At 40.5% G+C, this 18,107-nt stretch overlaps 1 long non-coding RNA gene across 1 annotated transcript in view; it reads right to left on the reverse strand.

Annotated features, from left to right (window-relative positions):
* The window catches only part of LOC140847706 (uncharacterized), a 46,841-nt gene that overhangs the window by 10,491 nt on the left and 18,243 nt on the right, over window positions 1–18,107 (reverse strand). The window lies entirely within an intron of this gene.

Consider the following 18,107-nt stretch of genomic DNA (forward strand, 5'->3'; position numbering starts at 1 on the left):
ATCGGCTACAGAGCTCAATAACCTTGCAGCCTCAGTAGCTTCTGCCCTGGACCAACAGTCCACACTTGATGGCAAACTGAAAGGAGGAATAATGATCCTCAATCAACGCATAGATCTCGTGGAGGAACAAATAGAGGTGCTCTGGCAAATGGCCCAATTGGGATGTGAGCGGAAATATCGTGCCCTCTGCATCACTAGCATTCAATATAAAAATTTTACATGGGCAGCTAATCTGTCACGAGACCTGTCCCAGTATCTTTCAGGAAACTGGTCCCAAGACTTCGATGGGACACTAGAAGAGCTGCGGCGAGAAATTATCCACATCAACTCCACCCGTCTAGATATCTCCGTAGCGGAAGGACTCTCTTCCTGGTTCCTCAGAGCTCTCTCCCACGTCAAGGAGTGGGCGGGCATGGCTGGGATGGGCGTGTTCCTGCTTGGAGGTCTCATGCTCTTACTCTGATTGTTATGCAGACTCCGCAACCAACATAAGCAGGACAAGGTGATCCTTGCTCAAGCCCTAATGGCGATAGACGTTGGCGCCTCTCCCCAAGTGTGGCTCAACATGCTTAAGAAGGAAGCTCGGCTTTAGCTTGAGGTAGCTCTTGCACCCTGAGCCCATGTGGCACTGCACCAGGCCCGAGTACCTCAATGCTTAATCACAGCTTTCTTTAAGAAGCTCATGGTGCAAGAGGGTTGAGAAAAAGGGTCCAAACCCTTTGTACCAAGCGGTCCCAACGCCAGCCAGAGGATGCAAGGCAAAGCACTGCAAGAGGTCTTGGACCCCTCTGAGAGGCATGCCTGACTGCATAGGGGTAGATGCCCAGAACCCCTCTCCAAAAAGGGGGCATCAGGAAGTATGATGGAGGTCAGGCCTCTGTCTCCGCCTCTGCTGGCAAGTTCCGCCTTGAGCTTCTGTTAGACAAAAAAGGGGGAGATGTTGGCAGCCGCGCTCAGAAAATAGCGCCCAATGCAGGGCAGCCGGAAGGCTCCGAACTTCCTAATGACAAATCATCCCACACCACTAAACTACATGCTAATTGCGCCTTGGCATAAGGACCAATGAGACCCACCAAATGGTTATGCTAATAAGGCATATGGAGCCGCACCAACCAGGTCAGAGCATGAGAACTATATAAGCAAGCCTCTCCTTCCCCTCTGGGTCCTGCCCAACTCATTTGTTTCACAAAGAGCTGAAGAATAAAGCTTTCTGCAGAAGAATCCTGCTGTTGTTGCATGCTGTTCTTGCCGGCGAGGACAGGGCACGCGACAAGTGGCAAAATTCGTCACTCCCTAGTCCTTCTCATAGGTCACCAATCAGCAGCAATAATATAGTTAGGAACATAACTTCCTTGTTGACATTCTTCCCGTGGCTGCCAGGACTCCTCTCTTGGCTTTCCTGGTACAGTACTAGCTGCTTCATCCCCTTGCTGCTCCCTCCTCATTCGCTCGACCTCCAAACGCGGCACTGCAGCAGAGTTCACTCTTTTCATCCGTTTATACTAACCTGCTCGCCCTCACTCCTGGCACCACCTGAATCTGATATCTAGGTGTCAGCAATCTTCAGATTTGTCTTTCCAGCACAGAACTTTTCCCTGAAGTCTAGACTCACATTTCGTGCTCTGCGTATCCAATTATCAGCTCAACATCTCTGCTGAGATATCCAGAAGGGAATTCACATGTAATTCACACCAAATTGCTCTTCCCATAGTGTATCATCTCAGTTAATGGCAACACAGTTGTTCAGGCTAAAGCCCTTGGAGTGGGTCTAGAATCCCTCCTCTCTCTCCCTCCCTCTACTTTATACTTTATCCACACCATTAGCAAATCCTATTTGCCACTTTGCTTTCAAACTTTATCTTGAATCCAAGTACTTTTTGCCGTTTCACCACCCTCCTCCTTTACCTAGGTCACTCCAGTAATGCCCCATTATCACTTTCCTGCTTTCTGAAATCCACTAATAGACATAATTATACTTTTAAAACAAAAGGTCCAGTCACCTCAAACTCTGCAGTGGCTCCTATCTTACTCAGAGTAAAGGTCTTTGAAACGGCCTAGATAAGGCCTCATGGAATCTGGCCTCACTCCTGTCATCAACTCTGTGACCTCATATCCTCCTCCTGTACCCCCAGCTTAATTGCCTCCAGCTATCCTGCCTCCTAGCCTTTCTTCCACACAAAGCTTGAACCTTAGAATGTTCTCTCTGCCTAGAACGCTGTCCAGGATACCCACATAATCCGTTGCCTATGCCTTCTGCTCCCTGTGTAACCATAGCTTTATCACAGAGCCTTCCCTGACCCCCTTCTAGGTCATTTCAGCAACTCTGACCCCTTGACACACCACATATCTTATACCCTGCTGTATGTTTCTCCATAGCACATACCACCCATTGAGTTAACTCTACATCTAGATCATATCTACATCTATGTCTATATATTACAGAGAGAGAGAGTCAGAAACATATTTTTGACTGCAGTAACTTTATTACTATCTTTATGTTCTGTCTCTATTTCCTGCCATTTACTGACAATCAATAAATATCTTTTGAATGAAGGAAGGAAAAGGGAGGCAGGGCAGAAGGAAAGAAACCAGACTGAGATATGGTACAGTAAGAGGTCACATGAGGAGGTGGAGCAGTAAGCTTAACTTCCTGTTGACTTTCCTTCAATAAGGGCACTTTATACTTGATTCTCACAATTAGAGAAATATTTTTCAGTTGTATTTTTAAAATATTAATAGTAACTACTAGTGGAATCTAAAATAGGATATGTGTTTTCCACTGAAAAATACAAAAGCAAAAGAATAAAAGAGCTCATAAAACAATTTTAATGAGATAAACCCTTTTATTAGGACAAAATCTCTGATCAAGTAAATAAACAAATCCTGTGATTCTTATTTAAAGGAGATGCACATAAAATCAAGGTTTGGAAATAGGGTGGACAAACATCAATCAGCTAAATACAATGAAAAAGGCAAACTTCATGCTATTAATATTGAACAAAGATTTTTTAAAAAGGCATCAAACAGGGCAAACAAAGTTCAGTGCCTTTATGGTGACAAATGACGTATCAGTTGGGTGATCAGGTCACCAAAGATGGTGACTTGTGCCTTGCTGGTTGCTCTCTTTCTCTCTGTGTATCCACCTCTCTCTCTGTGTCATTCTCTCAGTGTCCATCTCTATCTCTATCTCTGATTTTGCCTCCGATGAGGCAGGCTGCCGTGTCATGAGATGCTCTATGGAGAGGCCCTGATGGCAAAGACCGGAGAGAAGCCACCAGCCAGTAGCCTGCAAGGAACTGAATCTTGCCAAAAAAAAAACCTGTGAGTGAGGCAGGATGTGAGCCTTTGCAGTTACTCCTTAAGATGGCTGCACTTTGGGAAAGACAGAGAGCCTGGACACTGAGACACATCCCAATACACAGAAACTGAGATTATAAGGTCGGTGTTGTAAGCCACACTGTTTTGAGATAGTTTGTCACCCAGTGCTAGATAATACATGGGTCAAAAAAATAAAAGACTACTTGAAATTGATAACAATGAGAGTATTATACTTCAAAACTTATCAAATATAATCATAACTGCCCAGGGAGAGATTTACAGTCTTAATTTTTTTTCTAAAACAGGATAGAATGAATGAACATTCATGAACAAACTCTGAAAGCTATTACAAGACCAGAAAGTAAACCAAAATAGGCAAACCCTTTGCAAGCCGACCTGAGAGAAAAAGATGTACATATATAGCATAAAGACCAAGACAGGCAACTTACAGTCATTAGCTGACACTGGCAGGTCCCACTAACCATCTCTCTCCAGCACACAGAAATGAAAAAAAAGAAGAGAAACCAGCTACACCTGTCAATTTAAGAAAGACAAATCCCTTGTGGTAAATGAAATGGAAACTTAAGGTCAAGGTTCTGACTGGTTGCTAAAGCCAAACAAGTCACAGCAGCAAGAGAACCAAAGACATGGACCAAATCCCTCAAGTTTCAGTTCCTGCCTGGATGCAAGTATCTCATTTTCAGGCTGAGTACATGGCAGTGAGAAAGTACTCAGCATCCCGCATAAAATGAGGAGGGCAAAAGACTATCCTTTCTATGGAGGTGAAGTATGTACACCACTGGCCAGTGGGGTTGGCGTGGAAGCACGTCATCCAACCGACAAGGGAAAGAATTACGTGTAAGGGACTGGGAACCTCAAGCCTTCTCCAAAAATGGGTGAGCAAATGAATCTGCACTATACACAAGTTGAGGGAACTCGGAGCCAAGAAATTTACATTAAACTGGTCCAAAGAAGGAAATTTATTGGACCCCAGAAAAGGAAAACTCTAATGCCCCATAGTGACATTTACATAAACTAGGATTCACTGGACTGTGCCAAGAAGCAGCTCTGTTCCCTGCAGAGGACCTCATAGTCAAAACTTTCCAGAGCTCATGAGTAAACAGTCTAGTACTAACTCTAGTAGAAAGTTATAGACATATAAATTAAGAAATCCAGACCTCAGAAACTACAGATAAGAGAACACTGTTAGAAAGATTTATATATATTTATATAATATATAAATTTCCCCTGAGGTTCTATTTCTGTTTTTCCTTTATCTCTCTATTTTGAAGGTACATATATTTAAGAATACTCTGAATATTTTGAAGTTATATATGCCTTTATATATAAAATATTCAGAGAGATTAAAAAAATAGAAACTTTAGGGTAGATTTTTAAAAAATAGAACTATAAACAAAGATCATAGACTTCAAAAAAATATATAGGATGAACAGATCAGACAAGAGAATTTCTTTTCATGTCGATTATAATTTTTTCTACTAGAATAAAATTGATATACAATATTATATTGGCTTCATATATACAACATAGTGACTTGATAATTATATGCATTATTAGATGCTGACAACAATATTAATGAAAAGACGGATAACTAAAAATCACCAGGAAGTCAAAAGAGGTGAAGTGATGGAAACTATGAAAGAGAATAGAGAACATAAGAAGCTTTATCATTGAAGAGAATTTCCAGAAAGAAAAAAAAAGAGATACAACTAAAAGAAAACTAGCTCAAAGAACAACATAACTTTCTAGATGGAAACTCAGATCCATAAAGGAAAAACCTAATCCAAATTATAACAAAAACTATAGAATATCAAAGAGAAAACTCAAAATAGCTACCAAAAGTAAAAGACCCATTACTGACCAAGTGAAGTCATCAGATGGAGAGCAGTCTTTCCATCAGTAAAAATAAAAGAAGTAAAGGCAAGAACATCTTTAAAGCAGTGAGTGGAAAATAACTCAACTATTTTACATTCTCACCAGCAATGTATGGAGAGTTCCAGTTTCTCTATATTCTTGCCAACACCTAATTTGCTTTTTTTATATCATTAATATAGCTGTCCTAGTGGGTGTAAAGTGGTACCTCCTTGTAGTTTGGATACATTTTTCACTAATGACATGATGTTGAATATCTTCGTATGTGCTTACTGGCCATTTGTGTACCTTCTTCAGAAAAATGCCTCTTCAAATCATTGCCCACCAAAAAAAGGAATTGTTTGCCTGTCTGTTATTGACTTGTAAGAGTTCCTTATTTATTTTGTATGCAAGTACCCTATCAGATATGTGTTTTGCATGTATTTTCTCCCATTCTGTGGGTTTTTCTTTTTACTTTCTTTTTGGTATCAATTGAAGCACAACATTTTTAAATTCACATAAAATACAATGTGCCTACTTTTTCTTTCGCTGCTTGTGTTTTAGTACTTACAAAACCATGCCTAACCCAAAACCACAAAGATTTATTCCTATATGTTTTCCTCAGAGTTTATAGTTTTAGCTTTTATGGTTAAGTCTTTGATCCATTTTGAGTTAATTTTTGTATATGGTGTTAGAAGGCCAACTTCAGAGTCCTTTGCATGTAGATATCTACTTGTTTCAATACCATTGTTGAAAAGACTATTTTTACCCCTATTTAATTGTCTTGACAGCCTTATAAAAATCAATTAACCATAAAAGTGAGGGCTTATTTCTAGACTCTTAATTCTAGTGCATTTATCTAGAATCCTTATGCCAGTATCACACTGTCTTGATTACTGTTGCCTTGTAGTACTAGCTTTGAAACTGAAAAGCATGAGTTCTCCAACTTTGTTCTTTTAAAGATTGTTCTGGTTATTCTCATTCCCTTACATTTCCATATGAATTTTAGAATCAGCTTTTCAATTTCTGCAAAAAAAAAAAAAAGCCAGTGGGAAGTTTGATGGGGATTTCATTGAAACTATTGATCAATTGAGAGTAATGCCATCTTAACAATATTAAACTTTCCATTTTATGAGCATGGGATATCTTTCCATTTCTAAAGATCTTCCTTAAGAATTCAGTACACAAGTCTTGCACTTCTTTTTGTTTATTCCTAAGTATTATTTTTGGTTGTTTCATAAGTGGAACTGTTGTCTTCATTTCATTCACAGATTGTTCATTGCTTCTGTATAGACATACAATTGGTTGTTATATTAAATCTATATCCTGTAATCTTGCTTAACTTGCTTATTAGTGCTAATAGTTCTTAGTGAATTCCTCAGGATTTTCTAAATGTAAAAAATAAAAATCACTGCAGAGATAAGTTTACTTTTTCCTCTCCAATCTGAAAGCTTTTCATTTTTTTACTTGTTCTTTCAATTGTTCTGACTATAACTTTCAATACAATGTTGAATAAATGTGGCAAGAATGGATGCCCTGGTCCTGTTCCTGATCTTAGGGGGAAAGCATTCAGTTTTTCACCATTAAATACAATAGTTATGAGTTTCCATATATGATCTTCATGATCTTTATCAAGTTAGGCAAGTTTTCTATTCCTAGTTTGGGTTTTCTAAAATGCTTTTTTCTCCATTTTTTTTTCTTTTTTTTCTATTAGTATGGTATATTGCATTAATTGATTTTTGTACATTGAGCCAACCCTACATTCCTGGGATAAATCTCATTTGGTAGTGTTATATGATCCTTTTTTATATGTTGGTGGATTCTTACCAAGATTTAGTTGATTTTCTTAAATGAATATTTCTTTATTTGCTGTATGCACTAAGACAATTTCGAGGAACTTCAAATTTTTGTCTTTTACTATTTTCACTCATTAAATTGTTTTACTTCAGGAGAGGGTCCACCAAGTTCCTTATTCTGTCTTTCTGAAAGACTCATTTCATTCTTCATTGTTACATAGTATCCAATTGTATGATACACTGTTGATATACTGAAATATTGTGTCTTACTGTATTTAATTTATATCCCAACTGCTCCTTTCTGGAACTTGGCTTCTCCAGCTCTTCCCATGTTTGAACAAGGTCTGGATAAACATGCAGTATATCAAGCTTATTGTGTGGTATATGTGTGTGTGTTGGGGTGGTACCCAGCATAGAGTAGGTGCCCAATTAATATTTGTTAAGTTAATGAATAAATGAATGAATGTGAATGCATATACCAATTTAATTCTCCTATTAGATTGTTTGACACCTAAGATCAGGAACTATATCTAAAGACTCTATTAAATATCTTTTACAGTATTGAATTAGTATTTAATTTTCCAAATGGCATATGGAAGAACCAGAAATGATGCTGAACCCTGATAAAGAGATAAAAGAGACAAGCAAACACAGTTTGTATATTTGATGTGACACGGTTGAGCTCCAAGAAAAGATAGCTAAATTCTATAGATTCAAATAAAAACACTGGGTGAATTAAACTTTGAAAAAATGATCTCTCCACAAAGCTAATGTAGGATAAGGTTAAGCTGGGCAACATTATAAAGAGATTCTTTCTATTTATGTTTTTTGAAAAATCTAGAAATAAAATTTCAGTGGTTTTTGTAAATAGATTTCATGTCCTAAGGGTCAAATGGTGATCCCTTTTTTTCTTATGTTGTTCTTCTATCAGTGAATAACTTGGAAGAAAGAAATCTATAATAGGAGAATTTGGTACATTGATTGAAAATTATACATGCTGTAAATCTTTTGCAAAGGCTATTCTAAGACTTCACTGTTGTCTTTTTTCCCATTCTTTTTTTTCTTAACTGCAGTAGTACCCACCCAGATGTTTGATCCCTGAACAAGTGTGACGTGTTCAAAAGGTACACTTAATTAAATGGGGATTTAACAGGAGCACTGGAGTGTGACTTTTCTCTTTGAACTACATAGAAAATAGAAAGCCAAAACCTATGGTAATGTGACATTTAAGTTGCAAATTCAAACTGAAAAAAAATTAGGAAATGCAAAAGTTATGGTTGTCATAGTAATTCTAGCTAAACTGCAGTATGCATAGTGTATTTCCTGAGACTCATTTACACTACAGTCTTTATATTATAGACTCTATCACGCATTTTAATGTTTTGTGGTGCATGATTCGTACTAACATATGCATTTATATGCCCACAAAACAAGTGCTTTATGTTGTTTGTGTATTTTGCTATACTTCACATACTAAAAGCTGAATCTGAAGACTGTTCCTAAATTTATGCTAAAATTTAAAATTCTGGGTATAGTTTATTTACCATGTCTTCCTTTCCCACCACCAGAACATGGTGTTTGGAGTAATGCACTCAACAATATATGAGATTATCCCACTTTGCTTCATCAGTATTCGCATCAAAGCCCTCCGAGTTGAAATGGAACCTTAAAAAATGTACAGAATACTGGCTCCTGTAATCCCAGTTGACTTTTTCATCATTTCTACATACCACATTACACATTGTATGCCAGGTATTTTAAAGCCCCTTCCAGCCTGGATATCCTATGATTCCCCCACATTACAAATTTCTCCCTCAAAAAACACTCCATCACTTCTCCAATCGCTATTCCTCTACCCCTTGATGAATACTTCTGAAATCTCACTGATTTTTGTAAAAGACAAAATTGAAACATCCCTGAGGCAACAAATACTAGCATGCATATCATATCTTTTTTTTTCCTCCACCAAAAGTTGTGTTTTTCTTAGGGCAAAACTTGATAGGAACGCCAAGATTGTTATGAATAACTTGGAGGCAAATTATTATAGCTCACACCTTTGGAGCTACAAAGCATCTCAGGCAACAAAGTATATAACCGTAAATATACAATTTTGGGTATGTTTTATCAAACAAATCTAAGTGAAAGAAGGGATATTTCAGTTCCCCTGTTATTTTAATCATTATTCCAGTTAAACATCCCCCACTTCTACAGGAAGATAGCAGGGCAATACTCAGCTTAAACCACATCCAGGCAGCCTGCAGTTGACCTTGGGGTTCTGTCCATTCATGTCATTTAATCTCAGTGTATTGTTGTCCTGTGCTTACTCATCTCTCTCCCACATAGAACTGAGGATTCAGACCTCACCCTGTGCCTCTACTTTGCACACCACCAAATCCTGGCCACTTCACAGAGTGCCACTTAGTAAACACACAGATATGTATTAGGAGTTAATTAATCATTTATGATGTACTAAGCCTCCATCTCCCCAGCATGTATGCTATTACTGAGTTTATATTAGGCACTCAGTAAAATTTTGGTGAACAAAGGGGAAAGAGAAGAGGCCAGAAAAACCTCTAGCAGCTCTCTGAGATGAGTAGAAAGTTCTTTAAGACAACCAGGAGAGGAAAGCCGCTCCAAAGGCAATCAGACATTGGTGACCACCAGAGTATTCCATATTTTAAGAATGAAATAGATTTGGCACTGGATCCTGAGACACTGCTGCTTTATACCAATATATGCATGGAAACGTCTAAATAAAATGTTTCCCTCTGCAGAGTTTTGCAAGTCTCAGCTCATATTTGGCAGTCAAAACCTGCTCAGATGTTAAGAAATGACATTTTGTTGTGTTCAGGTGTTTGCACTAGAGCCATTCTGTTTTCATCTGCCCTCTGTTCTTTCCTAGTGACACATTCCAGAGGTTAAAAGATCATACCAGGCAGAAGCAATAATGAGTTATCCTTGTCCAAAAGATCCATGGGCTAAAAGACACCATTTCATAAAGTGAGGGGTCTGCAAGTATTTGATAATCAGGAGACAAGCACATACTAAGAAAGGAGCTCCCGCTTGGTGGGTGGCCATGGAGTCAAAGTAGGAGCTAGAGACTGTTGGAGGTTGGGGTAGTTTATTCTTTTTCCTTCTGAAGAAATCCATATGCAGTCCTTGCTTCATTCTACGTTTGTTATAAACTTATAGGGTACTTCCTATATTCCTTTGTGGTTCTTTATTCCTTACAAGTATGAACACAGCATTATTAAAAGTGTTTGGTAATACTGCTATTTGCTTAACCAATATCCATGCCCCCATTTCTTCCACATCAGTAGTACCGTGATTTTGTTTTGGGGGTAGCAATGTGGCTGGCAAAATTAGTAAAATTCCTATCCTCCTTTGCATGGTCATGTGATGCAGTTCTGCCCAATGAGATAGAAACAGAAGTTTTAGGATAAGCTTACATCACCAAATAATAAGGTAGAACAATCCAAGAGAAGACTTTTATGTTTACCTCTCTTTCTCTCTCATTCTGCCTGGAATATTGTCTGTAGGTGTGGAAACCAGATTGACACCATGAGAATAAAAGTCACATACATATTCCATTACACATTAAAGATGGTGACACAAAACTAAGGAAAAAGTCTGGAACATTTATGGTCTCTTGGAGCCATTGCTCCATCCCTGGACTGTCTACTTCTGACTTTTTGTTACCCTAGGAAAATAAACCCTTTCTGAATAAGCCACTGAAGTCACATTTGTTGTATGCAACTGAACTCAAATCCCCTCTAACAGAGATGGGTACTGTTCAAATCTCTTTGTTTCCAGTGAGGAAACAAAGCACAAGGAGATACAGGTAACTTGGCCAAGATCTCAAAGGGAAGAAGAGGGACCTGGATAAGAGCCTTGCCAGTGACTCCAGGATCCTTGCTTCCAGCATCCTGGCCTCATCTGTCTCTCAGCTTGGTTCCTATAGATCCTCAGGGCCTTTGCACATTCTTCAAACCCTGCATCAGTCATCCCACTTCTCTAGTTCCAACATATAGAAAGACAAAAAAGTATCCACAGCAGGCTTTCCGGTATTCAGTCTTTAAACAGAAAACTACTTCAGAAAGAAATTACTCTAAAAAACACAGGGAAAGCTTTAAACAGAGTCCTCAACTAATAGGCTGCAGAAGTGTCTTGCAGTGTACTTGGAAGGAATAAACTGCAAATGAATGAAAATGTCTTTCATTTGCAATGGCTATATCACTGTCTAGCATTAAGATGGCATAGTTCTAAGGCAGTGCCTGGAAAGCTGAGGCTTAGTTGTGAATCTTCAGCCATCATGCTCTCAATCTTTTCTTTCCTAGCAAAGTTTTAAGTGAAGATATACAGGTTCTGCCTCTGATATAAATTGTTTTAATTGCTTATTAAAATTGGAAGTGTACAACTGTGAAAAGCAAGAAGAATGCAAACTTTCCATTGGCAGCCTTTCTCCCAGGAAAGCCCACAGCCAATGCAGATGTAACTTTATCAAATAGAACAGGAGAGGTGGGGAACAATGTGTATAAGATTTGGAAATAGGCTTAATCTGTCCATAGACCTTGAGAAGCATTCCAGAGGGTGGTCATTTGGCCATTTGAATAACAGTCTTTACAATGCAAATTACTCTTCTATTCAAATAGAAATTTCTGAGCTCTAGCATTAAATTCCAAGTGTTTTTGTCAGACACACTTTAGAGCAACATCTCCTGAAGGGTCTAATGGTCAAATTTAGGAAATTCACAGTGTATGTTAGCATATTACAGATTTTGAAGGTTTCTGCAATACAGGGACAGATTGGGCATTATTGAATACATTTGGGGGAAATGCTAATCTACAGAAAGTGGAACATCACATCTTTATCAGATTAATGCTCACATAGCCACTTCCATAACCCTCCTCCACACTCACCTCTACCCAAGCCCTTAGCCATGCAGGAATGTTGAATCAGTTACAGTCAATTCTCGTTTTTTTGCAGATTCCATATTTGCGAATCTGCCTAGTCACTAAGATTTATTTGTGACCTGAAATCAACACTCATGGCACTTCTGTGGTCATTTGCAGACATATACATAAAGGCAAAAAAACTGTTACTCATTGCATACAATCCCAGCTGAGAGTGAGCAAAGCAAGGCTGTTCCTTCTTGTGTCAGTTCTCATACTGTAAACAAGCATCTGTTCTGTAGTCTGTTTAGTGACACATTTTTTGCATTGTTGTGCTGTTTGTTGATGATTTTGTCATTTAAAATGGCCCCTGTGTGTAGCACGATGTGCTGTCTAGTGTTCCTAAGGACAAGAGAACTGTGATGTGCCTTACAGAGGAAATGTGTGTCAGGTAAGCCACAGTCAGGCAAGAGTTATAGTGCTATTGGCTTATATACAATATATATAATGGTAATGAACCAATAACATAAATAATGTGTCCTTAAATAGAAACACATTAAAATGAGGCTATGTATTGGCTGGTTGACAAAAATGTCATGACTGGAGGTTCACTTGAACCTAACTGTATTTCTCCTATGAGCAATGTTTCGCTGTTCACAGCAGCTTTATAGAACATAACTACCAAAAACAATGAGAATTGACTGTATCTTGTTTAGAGTTAATTAATTTTTAAAATCTCTTCAATAAGAACAGGGAAAACTTTTATGTGATGCTTCTTTAGGCTATTGCTATTTTTATTTAAGAAGAGTAGTGATGGAAAACTATATTAATATATCCTGAGTACTTGCTATGTGCCAGACACTGTTTTAAGTTTTTTACATGGACCAACTCAGTTGAATCCTTAGAACAACATGTGAATTAGGAACACTTTATTGTCCATTTTTGAGGAAGCTGAGCACAGAGAAGCCAAGCAATCTGACCATAGTCACACAGTTAGTAAGTAGCAAAGCTAGGATTTAAACCCAGGCTGACCCCAAGCCATACTGGTAAATTTATACAATCTGTGTAGAGAGAGATAGACAGCAAGATGCATTCTGATCAAAAGCTCAGGCAAAATAAATCAAAATCATTATGTTCAAATTGCAAACACCTGCTTGAGGGTGGTAACTAATGCGGAAATTGTTTCAACTGAAGAGATTACAATGGCAATCATGGCATCGGGGCTGTTTACAAATGGAGGATGCTGTGGTTCAAGGTTGTGTTTTATTCGTTTGAGGCTGTTATAGTACTGTACCTCAACTGAGGATAAATTTAGATCAGACTAGCTTTAGAGCAATAGAAAATGCAATAGAAACAAAGTGGTCCTGTGGATGAAGGATCACTGAAAAGTTCTTAATTGCTGCTTCTGCCCTTCCTTATCCATTTCACCTGCTCAGAATCTTGAAGGGAGACCCACAGCAGTCAGTGTTGGGGTGGAGGGTAAAGAATAATAAGGGGAAAGGAATGTGTTCCAGGGTGGGGGCTGGAAAGAGGTGGCTAAACACAGAGGGGGGAAAAAAACAAAACCAAAGGAATGAAAAAGAAAGCCATTTGGTGAAGCTTTTTTATGGCCAAATTAGAATCCAGTTCTTTCCCCCACCCCACCTAATAAACTTCTGTCCCATCTTCAATCTTAACTGAAACCTATGTGCTAATTAGTCTCTATGTATCATCGCCCACCCAGACCCATCCCTCTCCCTCCTCTCCATGCCTCTGCAGGCTGCCTCATTGCCCAGCAATAGGGTTCAGCTAAGGCAGTGATTGGCAGCAGATAGAGGGTGGGAGAAGAGAGAGCTCAGAGTATTTCTTTCCCATTTCTAGGATGACCAAATCATCCCAGTTTGCCTGAGACCTTTCTGGTTTTAGTAGAATAGCTTATTGCATATGGGTGTCAAAGCAGTAGCCTAGCAGTAGGCCAGTTACATCATAAAGTAGTTTAGGTTCAGGTGAGGATCCTGGCCATAGGAACCTTCACTTTACCCACACTCCACCCCTCTAGAATTCTTGTCTCACAATCTACATGCTCTCAATCTTCTGCAATGTTTTTGCACAAGAAAACTTGGGCATTGTAACCAGAATCCACAACAGCAACAGAGAACAACAACAACATAGAGATAATAACAAAAATTAAAATACAACAACAAAAGTCAGGTAACAAAAAGTATAATTCTCAAGCCTTAGGAAGTAATTTCAGCTGTATTCAAAACCAGTTCTACTCAGCTGAGTTCACGACTAACACTTAGTAGTGGTACAGATACGGAGCTCCATGCACCCCAGTGAGTAGCAGTTTTTTTGCTAGGGTGTATCCAACAGAGACCTTAAGGGTAATAAGACACATGTTTTAATGACACCAACATAGGCAAATCTTGTCCATCAGGTAGGATGCATGCAAGAGAGTGGTCCTGTGATAGGACGTAGCAGGAAGGAGTTCCAGTCCAAGTCAAGTATATCATACCTTTACCCCTTTCTCCATAGAGGTTACTGAGGGGCCTATATATCATGCTACTGGAGGTGCATGCACTGGCCATAATGATAAAGCAAAACTCCCTGATAAGATTCTCTACCTTCTGGCCATTCAGGATATACTACTGTGATCTTTGGCAGCCACTCTGCTGTTACTCCAGGAATACACAGGAGGCCAGCTTCCAGGCCTTGTCCCCAAATTGCCAGGAGGGCCAGCCATCATTGGTCCATGTGTGGAAATGCCCAAAACCACGTCCAATCAATGGAGTGTCCAGGGTTAAGGGCAGTTGGTGCTGGCAGCAAGATATTATTCTGGTAGCCAAACCTCAGTTTCAACAAGTCTTCCTTGGTTTGTACTTGCAGTTGTATAGGGAAGGCAGCAATATGTGTTAGCATGTCTACAGGGCTCCCTTTTGTGGTTTCTTGTTCAAATGCTGTAGCACTGTCCATAAGCAGACTGACCATCCCCTCAAACTATTGGTGTCTGACTTCAGTCCAGACCTTAACAAACCATTGTACCTCTCTATCATGCCTGCTGTGGCAGGATTGTATAGCACATGAAACTTCCACTTAATTCCCAACTTCAGCCCTTTGATTCCATTTGCACCCATTCTTGTAGTGCATGTCCAATACGGTGGGTGCCTTGATCACACTCAATTACCTGTGGTCAGTCATAGGCTGCAAAGAGATGCTCCAGGCCTCTTTTAGTCATCTGCTGGTCTGAACAATGTATAGGAAAAGCAACCACAAGTCCAGTAGCAGCGTCCACACAAGTCATGGCATATTGGTACCCTTCCCACATGGGTGGAGGCCCAATATAGTCTATCTACCAACTGACAAGGGGTGTCTGGCCCCTTAGCTATTGTCCTATGTTGCTGTGGAACTCAGTGTAAGTCCCTTTTAGAGCATATAACACACTCCTGGCAGGCCCTGCTGACTTCTTCAAAGGTCAAAGGCAAGCCCCACCAATGGGCTACAGCCCACATTGCCTTTTGCCCCATGTGCATCAAACACTGATGTAACCATTGGGCTACATCAGAGGCAGGCTTTCCTTCTAGTCAATGTACCTGGGACAATTTATCTGCATCCTCATTTCCTGGGAATGCCAGTAGCAAATAACCTGTCACATGATATACTGTAACTGTTCTGGTCCAACCACAGGACTATAAGTCTTGACAAAATTCTTGCCCCCAAGGGGGTCAGTGACCACCCAGCCAGTTGGCATGGTACCAAGGTGGTAGACACAGAGTCAAGCCCTGATAGACAGCCTAGCTGTCAGTGCAGACAACTAAGAGGAGGACTTTTGGGTGATCACAAGCCACACTGCCCATAACTCTGCCAATTGACTGCTTTTCCCCTCTCCATCCTCCATTCTTATTGTCTCAGTATAGGATAGAAAGCTATGGCCCTCCATTTTGGGGGGTGCCCACAGCTGGAGCCATCTGTGTACCATGCATCTTCAGGTATAGATAGGGGCTCTTCCCTGCTGGTAAGGACTCTCTGCTACTAATGGTTCAAAAGCAAGTTCTTCCTTCTTTTCAATAGTATATGTCACTGGCCCCAATAAGTGTTGGAGTTCTTCACTCAAGGGGCTACTAGAGAGGGCACTATGTTGCTGTAGGTAAGCACCCCACTTAGATAGTGTTGGCATTTGTGCCACACCACTCCTTGGCTTTTGGGACCAGTCTCATATCCACCCCAAGATGGGATAGGTGGTTACTACCTTTATGGAGGCCAATCCAGTGATGGTTCTGTAGCCAGCAAGGCATGATACACGGCAGCCAGTTGTTTTTCTATCAAAGTTTATCGTACCTCTGCCCCTTTCCAGAGTTGTGACCAGAATTCAATAGGTTGGCAAGTTCATTCAAATTGCTGCCAGAGACCCCAGTCATAACCGTCTTGGGTCACATGAACATCCCGCTCACAGGGCCTTGATGGGTCTATCACACTCAAGGCCTGCATAGCCTTGACTGCCTGTTTTGCTGTAGTAAAGGCAAATGCACATCTCATCCCAGTCCCACCTGATGCCCCTTCATACCAACTGGTAAAGGGACTTCAGAATTTGCGCCAAGTGCAGTATAAAAACTTTCCAGTAGCCTAGAAAACCCAGAAACTCCTGTAACACTGCCACAGTTGTAGGGATAGGAAAGGCCTGGACTTTATCTATGACTGCTTCTGGTATAACTTTGGTCTTACTTGACCAGACAACCCCCAAGAATTTGACAGACAAACCATATCCCTGAACCTTGGTGCTGTTCACAGCCCCTTTTCTCCTGTAGATATTGCCACAGTCTAGGTGCTGCACCTTCTCGATCTGAAAGAGTATCAGACGTGAGCATGACATCATCAGTATAATGGTACAGCTGCACCATTGACAGTTTCTCCCATGCTGCCAAGTCCTGAGCTACAAGTCCATGACAGATGGTGGGGCTGTGGAGGTATCCCTGTGGAAGGATGGTGAAAGTCCATTGCCATCCTTCCCACATGAAGGCAAACTGTTCCTGACTTTCATACTCAATGTCAATGGAAAAGAAAGCATCAGCAAGGTCTACCACATAATGGTACGTTCCTAGTTCCTGGCTGAGGGTATCCATCAGGTCTGCAATAGAGGGGACAGCAGCCTGCATAGGGGGTATGACTTTATTCAGTTCTCTGTAATCCACAGTCACACGCCAGGAGCCATCTGGCATTTTTACTGACCACACTGGGGAATTGAAAGGACTATGAGTGGGCTTTATAATACCTACCTATTCCAGTTCCTGGAGGGTTTCTCCAACTTCTTTATGCCCTCCTGGCAATTTATATTGTTTGGTATCAGTCACCAGCCAAGGCACAGGCAAAGCTATGGGCAGGTGCCTAGCATGTCCCCTCAGAACGGCATTCACCACACATATTCTCAGTCTGAACTCATCTGCAGTGGTCTGCAACCACAGACCCTGCAGGATATCAATCCCCCAAATATATTTGGGGATGAGAGAGATATACACAGTATACTCACTTGGAGGTAGACACCCTATTCCCAAAGGGATCTGGGCTTGTTTCACTCTGGTAGCCTTATGCCCATATCCATCTTAAATAGCACAGGTTCTGGGAAACCACTCAGGGTTGCTATAAATCAGTGAATATTCAGCCCCTGTGTCCATCAGAGCCAGGACATGTTGTATGTTCAGTGGGGACCAATGGATAGATATTTCAACATGTGGCCTCCAGCCCCCGCTGGTTCCTCAGGACAGGTACCTCAACCTTCCCCTCAATCAAACCATGTTCCCCGGTCATCTTCCTGTGTGGGTTAAAGTCAGAGATCACTCACTGTCCAGCAGGAAGTCTTGCAAACACACAGGCTGGACTGTGGCTCTGTCTCTTTGGTCTTAATGGCTGGAACTTCTGCTCTAGTTTCAGTTGTTTCCATAGCTCTAGTAAGATCCTACTTGACTTCCCATCTAATTTCCTTCCATCTGCTCCTGCCCATATCAAATCAACCCACATCTGGGTCATCATAACCTTCATGGGGCCCTGTAAATTCTTCTTGTGAATAGCAGACCTTATTTCTTTCTGTGTTCTCATTGCTTCAGCCTCTCCTAAGTCTGCTACTGTACATGTCACCTCACTCGTGGGATGTACTACGTGATGGAAAAGAATGGCCACTAGAGACCCAAAGAGGGATGTGGGAGCCATTTGAAGCACACTATTTCTCGTCCCAGTACTGAAAATCTCTTCATCTGGGCCA

The sequence above is a fragment of the Manis javanica genome, chromosome 2 (assembly GCF_040802235.1).
Source record: "Manis javanica isolate MJ-LG chromosome 2, MJ_LKY, whole genome shotgun sequence".
NCBI classification, from domain to species: Eukaryota; Metazoa; Chordata; class Mammalia; order Pholidota; family Manidae; genus Manis; species Manis javanica.